The sequence below is a fragment of the Sorex fumeus genome, unplaced genomic scaffold (assembly GCF_029834395.1).
Source record: "Sorex fumeus unplaced genomic scaffold, SorFum_2.1 ptg000098l, whole genome shotgun sequence".
Classification (NCBI taxonomy): Eukaryota; Metazoa; Chordata; class Mammalia; order Eulipotyphla; family Soricidae; genus Sorex; species Sorex fumeus.
The window spans coordinates 26,363,940-26,371,881 of NW_026606155.1; the positions used below are offsets into that span (position 1 = coordinate 26,363,940).

Consider the following 7,942-nt stretch of genomic DNA (forward strand, 5'->3'; position numbering starts at 1 on the left):
TGTTGTAAAAATAGGCTGGGAATGTACCTGAGTGGTAGAGGGCTCACCTTACATGTATGTATGAAACTTTGGGTTCAATCCTGGTATGGAAAAATAAAAAATCTGTAAGACTGAGCAAGGTAAAAGAGAAATAAAGGAAATAACTTATATTAGAACAAAATGGCATAAAATATAGATTTAAGAAACTGAAAAATATGAAGCCAAAGAGATAGTACAATGGATAGGGCACTCGCCTTGCACATGGCTGACCTGGGTTCAATCCCCAGCATCCCATATGGTCTTCTGAACCCCATCAGGATTAATTCCTGAGTACAGAGACCAGGAGTATGTCCTGAGCATTGCTGAATATGGTCTCCCTGCCACACTCCCCCACTTGATTACTTGATCACTTGACATCCTGTTACTCATCGATCTGCTCTAGCAGGTGCCAGCAATGTCTCCGTTCATCCCTGTCACATGCTCATGTAACCCAATGGCACCTGCTTATTCTAGGAACACAAAGAGTCTCAAACCAATCGTTCAGGGTCTTGACGAAGAAGTCTGACCATCTCATAGGTGGCGGCCACGCGATCTTTTGACATCCCGTGGAATCCAGTCGGTAATGGCTCTAGTCCAGCGGTCGTCTCCAAATCTCATTACATGTCCAGCCCATTTGATTTTCAACACCTTGGCGAACAAGACAGCATCCCTGGTTCTTGACCATTGACTAACATCGGAACTCCAGATTCTTTCTCTCATTTGAGTGAAGCGTGATACTCCAAGCATAGCTCTTTCGATTTCTCTTTTTGGAGACCCGAATAGCGTTCTTATCCTGCTTTTTGTAGGGCCCAGGTCTCTGAGGTGTATGCTAATGCAGGAAAAACAGTGGAATCAAAGAGATGTGCCTGGAGCCGGAGGTTCTTTGTCCTTTTAGCTATTTCTTTGACGTTCTTGAAGGCGTTCCAAGCGGCTCTCTTCCTCCTGCACAACTCAGGTACCAGGTTATTCGTCATGTTGACTTCTCGACCTAGGTACACATAACTGTTGCATTTGGAGATGTTCGTCCCGTTGAGAGTGAATGGAATGTCAGAAACGAGACCATTTCTCATAAACATTGTCTTCATTAGATTCAGCTGTAGTCCGACCTTTCCACACACAGTTAAAGTCGGTCAGCATTTGTGCCTCTTGGCTGATGTTTGGTGTTATAAGAACGATGTCATCAGTGAAGCGGAGGTGGTGTAGTTGCTGACCATCTATCTTCACTCCCATTCCTTCCCATTCCAGTCATCGCATGATGTTCTTGAGGGTGGCACTGAAGAGTTTTGGTGAAATGGCATCACCCTGCTGAACCCCTCTCTTGACATCAATGATCACCTCCCTGTAGAATGGTGAGATCCTGGTAGTGAATCCGCAATACAGCTCACGGAGGATCCTGATGTATTGACTTTGAACGCCCTTTTTGACTAGGGCCTCGATGTCTGCCTCCGTCTCAATAGAATCAAAGGCCTTCTTTAAATCGATGAACGTTAGACAGAGCGGCATCTTGATCTCCTGAGAAACCTCAATGAGCTTTCACACATCCCCAAGTCCAAAAAAAATTTAAAAAATACAAAAGAGAAACCGTAAAACATGACAAATAACTTTATGACCACCCCTAGAAATTGATTAGGGAACTGGAAAGATAGTACAATGGGTAAGATATTTGCCTTGCATTTGACCATCCTGAGTCTGATCCTCGGCACCCCATATGTTCCCCTGAACCCCACCAGGAGTGATTCCCTGAGCACAGAGCCAGAAGTAAGCCCTGAGCACCACTGAGTGTGGCTAAAACAAACAAAAACGTGTGCTAGTCTTGCTTGTGGCTGACCCTGCTTTGACTTCAGCACCAAATATAGTCCCCCCAGGCACCACTAAGAGAGATCCCTGAGCAAGGAACCAAGAGTATGCCCTAAACAATGCCTGCTGTGCTCTCCCCCACTTCCCCCCAAAATTTGTTTTTTAAAGCAGTCAAGGGATCACAGAGATAACTCAGATTGCTATCATGCACATGTTTGCATTCAGGAGGTCTGGGTTCAATCTCAGCATTACATTGCCCTCGGCACCTCTTGGAGTAAAACTGGGAGTTACCCCTGAGTTGCTGGGTGTGGCCCAAAGGACTTTTAAAATGTTAAATAAATAAATAAAAACAGGCAAAAGATCTGAACTGGCATCTCACTAACAAAGACATGTGATATCCAAACAAGCATACAGATAGGTGTCCAACATCACATGTCATTAGGGAATTGTAAATTAAAATACTTGCGAGATCTCAATGTCTTCTTAATAAAATGACTTGAACCCAGACTGAAGAGACAGGTTGCTGGGGCATATGCTTTGCATGTAGGATAGCCAGTTTTGATCCCAGCACCACATGGCCCCCTGCACACCACCCAGAGCAACCCTTTAGAACAAAGCTGGGGGCAGCCTTTGAGATCTCCGGGTGTGGCCCCAATAAGTTAATCAATTAAGTAAGCTTAATTTTATCCAGACAATGGCAATATCAAATGATGAGAATATGAAGCAACATGAATTCCTTTCTTCTTTCTCTTTCTCTCTCCTTCTTTCTCTCGTTCTTTCTTCTTTCTTCCTTTCTTTCTTGCAAAAGGGAATGCAAAATGGTACTTCTGGAAATAGTTTATCAGTTTCTTATAAAGCCAAATACAGTTTACTATGTGGTTCAGGCATCCATCATGCTCCTAAGTGAGTTGGAAACTTAGGTCTGTAGAAAAAGACCTGCATATAATTTCTTTCTGCAGCTTTAGTCATAGTTGAAAGTAACCAAGATGTTCTTCAAGAGTTGAATGGGTAATCGACTGTGGTATACCCATAAAAAGAAATATTATTTTTTAAAATGAGCTATCAAATTACAAATACATGATGGAATCTTAAATACATATCACTAACTGAAAGAAGACAGTCTGAGAAGGGTACATACTTTGTGATTTCAAGTATGTGACATTTTAGAAAAGTTAAAACAGACCATAAGATCATCAAAAGTGCCAGAGATTCCAGAGAAGGAAGGGAAGGGTAGGAGGTGGAGCACGGAGCATTTGTTGTTCTTTTTTGTGCCAAACCTGCTGAGGGCTTACTCCTGGCTCTGCACTCAGGGATCACTCCTGGCAAAGATCAATGGACCATATGGGGAGCCTGGGATGAAACCCAGGTCTGCTGCATGCAAGGCAAGAACCTTACCTACTGTACTCTCTCTCTCTGACCCCACATAGAAGATCTTTAAGTCAGTATGACTACGGGGGATATGGTGCCACCAGCCAGTTAATCAGTACCTGTGAGGCGAATATACCAGTAGCCTGATGGCACCTTCAGACTTCTAGATACCCCAAGATTGCTGCTGTGCCTTTGGCCAGACCCCAAAAACTTGGGGCAAAGTTTACCAAGAAAGTAAATGGCCAAAAAGTAGGTATGGAGGAGACATACCCACAAACCACCTCCAGCTCAGCTATATAATTGGAGGTATGGCCCCTCTGATTCCTGATCAAACTGCTTAATGGCCATGATCAAATCATGACTCAGAAACAAATCTCAAAACCTAGTGGCTTTTGGCAGAAATGCGTTTGGTCCTTGCAGTAGGTTACCAGCGCTGGGCCACCCCAGGTGGGAATAGGTTTCATGACTTGGCATGTTCCCCCTGGTGGCCCGGTGGCCGCCATCCTCCAGAGGCCACTGGACAGTCAGGTTTGGGTCCAAAGTGATGAGACATGTGGGGCCTCATGGGATAGGGGTGGAGCCGGCCCTTTTCTCCCCACTTCAATGAGACCCTGAGTCACCGGCCACGAACAGCCTCTCTGGCTTCTGATCAAGCTACTTAATGGCCATGCTCCCAGAGACTCAGAAACAAATCTTGGAACCCAACAGCTTTTGGCAGAAATGTGTCCTGTTCCTGCAGTAGGTTACCAGTGTTGGGCTATGTCAGGTGGGAATAGGTTTCGTGCCTTGGCTTGTTCCCCCTGGAGGCCCAGTGGCCACCATCCTCCAGAGGCCACTGGAAAATCAGGTTTGGGCCTGCAGTGACGAGACACATGGGGCCTCATGGGATGGGGGTGGAACCAGCCCTTTCCTCCTCGTCCCAACGAGACCCCAAGTGGCTGCCCACAAATGGCCTCTCTGGCTCCTGATCAAGCTGCTTAACGGCCATGATCCCAGAGACTCAGAAACAAATCTCGAAACCCAGCGGCTTTTGGCAGAAATGCATCCGGACCTGCTGTAGGTTACTGTTGCCAGGCCACCCCAGGGGAGAAAGGGTGCTGTTCCTCCGCCTGCTCCCCTAGGTGGCTCAGTGGCTGTCATCCTCCAGAGGCCATTGGACAGTCAGGTTTGGGCCCTCAGTGAGGAGACACATGGGGCCTCACTGGATGGGGGTGGAGCCGCCCTTTCTTTCCTCTTCACCCCAATGAGACCCCGAGTCGTCGCCCATGAACGGCCTCTCTGGCTCCTGATCAAGCTGCTGAATAGCCATGATCCCAGAGACTCAGAAACAAGTCTCGGAACCCAGTGACTTTTGGCAGAAATGCATCCGGTCCTGCAGTAGGTTACCATCACCGGGTCACCCCAGGGGGAAAGGGTGTTGTCCCTCCGCCTGCTCCCCCTAGGCGGCTCGGTGGCTGCCATCCTCTAGAGGCCACTAGGCAATCAGGTTGGACCCTCAGTGACGAGACACATGGGGGCCTCACGGGATAGGGGTGGAGCCAGCCCTTTTCTCCCTGTCCCAACAAGACCCCAAGTCGCCACCCATGAACGGCCTTTCTGGCTCCTGATCAAGCTGCTTAACGGCCATGATCCCAGAGACTCAGGAACAAATCTTGGAACCCAGCAGGTTTTGGCAGAAATCCCTCTGAATTTGTGTTAAAATTTTGGAATTTCAAAATTGTGCGGCCACTACTGCAGCCACGTGACATCATATGTTATTCATAACCAGCAATAGAAAAAAAATTGTCTACTGTTGCCTTTTCAGCAGATCTGAGTGTTAGGGTAAAATCCCAAATAATAATGGTGGGTCTGCTGTCAAAATATTGAGTGTAATCAAAGTAGAGAGAGAGAGTAATGTGGAAATCATCTGCCTCACAGGTAGGGGGAGGGTGTGGGATGGGGATATACTGGTGTTTTGGGTGGTGGAGAATGGGCACTGATGAAGGTACGGGTGTTTCATTGTATGACTGAGACTTAAACCCAAACGCTTTGCAACTGCTCTCACGGTAATTCAATAAATAAAATTATAAAAAATGAAAAAATAAAAGTAAGGTGGAGTTCATGCCCAATTCAATCAGCTAATCAGTGGCTGAATAAATAGCAGTACTTCTACATAAAAAAAAAGTCATTATGACTATCCTGAATGACACTGAATGGATATACCTGCTATTATGTAATTCTCAATACCTATAGAAATATACAACACACCATCTAGCCCCCACATAGCAGAGCCTGGAAAGCTCCTCATGGCATGCCAAAAACAGTAACAATAACGGGTCTCATTCCCCTGACCCTGAAAGAGCCTCCAATATGGCACCATTGGGAAGGACGAGTAAGAGGCTGCTAAAATCTCAGGGCTGGAATGAATGGAGACATTACTGGTGCTCACTCAAGCAAATTGATGAACAATGGGATGACAGTGATACAGAGATACCTTCTACCTTGGCTCTAGCAGGCCCACCCCTGACCACCACCAGTTTAGCAGGCAAGCCCGACACCTCCTGAACCCGCACAGCTGCTCCTCATCAAATTTTACACTGCTCACAGTTATACTTTGTATTACTGGATGCAGAAAGGCAGAAAAAAAGCAATTCCCAGTGCAATTCTCAGAGTCCCAGAGAGACTTAACTACAAAGATTCACCCTCAGCACTGCAGGAGCACAGAAAATCCAGTAAGGAAGATGCATAAAAGTCCACTGATTTCAATGAGTAGAAACAATAGTACAAAAGGCTCAACAAGCACCAGCCAGCTCTGTTAAGTCCTCGGAGAATGACTTATAGACACCATTGTCAGAATGTTTTGTGAGCTTAAAGAAATGATGGCCTAGGTAGTCAGCAAAAACAAGAAAGTATGAGAACCCAAAGGAGAAAAATACAAAAAGAAATGAAGTGTATTGGGGCTGGGGCGATAGCACAGCAGGTAGGGCGTTTGCCTTGCATGTGGCCAACCCGGGTTCAATTCCCAGCATCCTATTTGGTCCCCTGGTCCCCTGAGCACCGCCAGGAGTGATTCCTGAGTGCAGAGCCAGGAGAAACCCCTGTGCATTGCCAGGTGTAGCCCAAAAAGAAAAAAAAAAATGAAGTGTATAGTAGGTTATTAAAAAAAAAAACACACTACCCTTAGAAAAGTGCCTGCCATAGAGGCAGGCTGGAGTAGGGGTGGAAGATGGGAGGGAAGGGTGGAGAAAACCTGGGGGCAAAAAATATAAAACCAAAAACACCCTCAATAGATGTTCTAAGCAGCAGAATAACAGCAGCTGACGGAGAAAAAAAAAGATATTCCAAGATGAGATGGTGAAAACCTCTAGAAGGCAACAGAAGATAGGAAAAACAAAAAAGTCTATACGAAATGAACAGCATACCAGAGAACTGAGGGATAAGTTCAAGAGGAGCAATCTAAGAATTATTAGAATCTCCGAAGAATAGAAAGTCAAGGGGCTGGAGAGATAGCACAGTGGGTACGACGTTGGCCTTGCACACAGCCAACCCGGTTCGATTCCCAGCATTCCATATGATCCTCTGAGCACTGCCAGGAGTAAATCCTGAGTGCAGAGCCAGGAGTAACCCCTGTGCATCGCCGAGTGTGACCCAAAAAGCAAAAAAAAAAAGTCAAATTTGATGACAACTAATCACAGTCACAGTCACAGTCCTCCCGTTGTTCATCAATTTTGCTCAAGCGGGCCCAGTAACGTCTCCATTGGAGACTTTTGTTGTTACTGTGTCTGGCATATCGAATACGTCATGGGGGGGCTTGCCAGGCTCTGCCGCGCGGGCGAGATACTCTCGGTAGTTTGCCGGGCTCTCCGAGAGGGGCGGAGGAATTGAACTCGGGTCGGCCATGTTGGCCGCTTGTAAGGCAAATGCCCTACCACTGTGCTATCGCTCCAGTCCACATATACTAAAATTGGAACGATACAGAGAAGATTGCATGGCCCCTGCGCAAGGATGACAACTAATGGTTAAGGAAAATCATAGATAAGAATTTTCCAAAATTGAGGAATACAGGCATCCAGATCTCAGAGAACAGAAGGGTCCCAGTGAAAATAGACATAAATATGAAAACTCCAAGACATATTATAATCAAAAATGACAAAATCCAAAGATAGAGATAGAATATCGAAAACAGCAAGATCAAAAAAGAAACTTACATACAAAGGAAAGCCCATAAGATTTCACAAGAGATTTCATCAAACAAGATGCTACAGCCAGAAGAGTAGGAGACAAAAAAAATACAGAAATGAGCATCTTACCAAGAAAACTCTATCCAGCAATGTTATCATTATCAATCAGAACTAAAGGAGCAACACAGAACTTCAGACCAGGCAACAGCTTAGGAAATTCATAGCCTTGAAACCAATCTTGCAAGAAATATTAAAAGCATCTTTAAAAGGCAAGACAAATAAATTTCTCAGAGCTTGACATTCAATATGACATTCATAATGTTGCACATGGTTTCCTGATTAAGAAAGGTTTGAGTTTGTTGGGTCAGAGAGAGTATAGCAGGTAAGACACTTGCTTTGCATGAGGCCAATGTGGGTTTGATCCCTGGCCTCCCATATGGTCCCCTGAGCACCACCGGGAGTGATTTCTGATTGCAGAGTCAGAAGTAATCCTTCAGCATCACCAGGTGTAGGCCAAAAACATAAAAGTTTGTTTACTTCTATCTTGCTATGGGATTTTACACATTGCAATAATTAATTAATGTTTCATTTATATTATA

General features: G+C 45.4%; 1 pseudogene; it reads left to right on the forward strand.

The window, feature by feature from the left end:
• Positions 1-7,095: 7,095 nt before the first annotated feature.
• Positions 7,096-7,208, forward strand: LOC130042179 (uncharacterized; annotated as a pseudogene).
• The last annotated feature ends 734 nt before the right edge of the window (positions 7,209-7,942 follow it).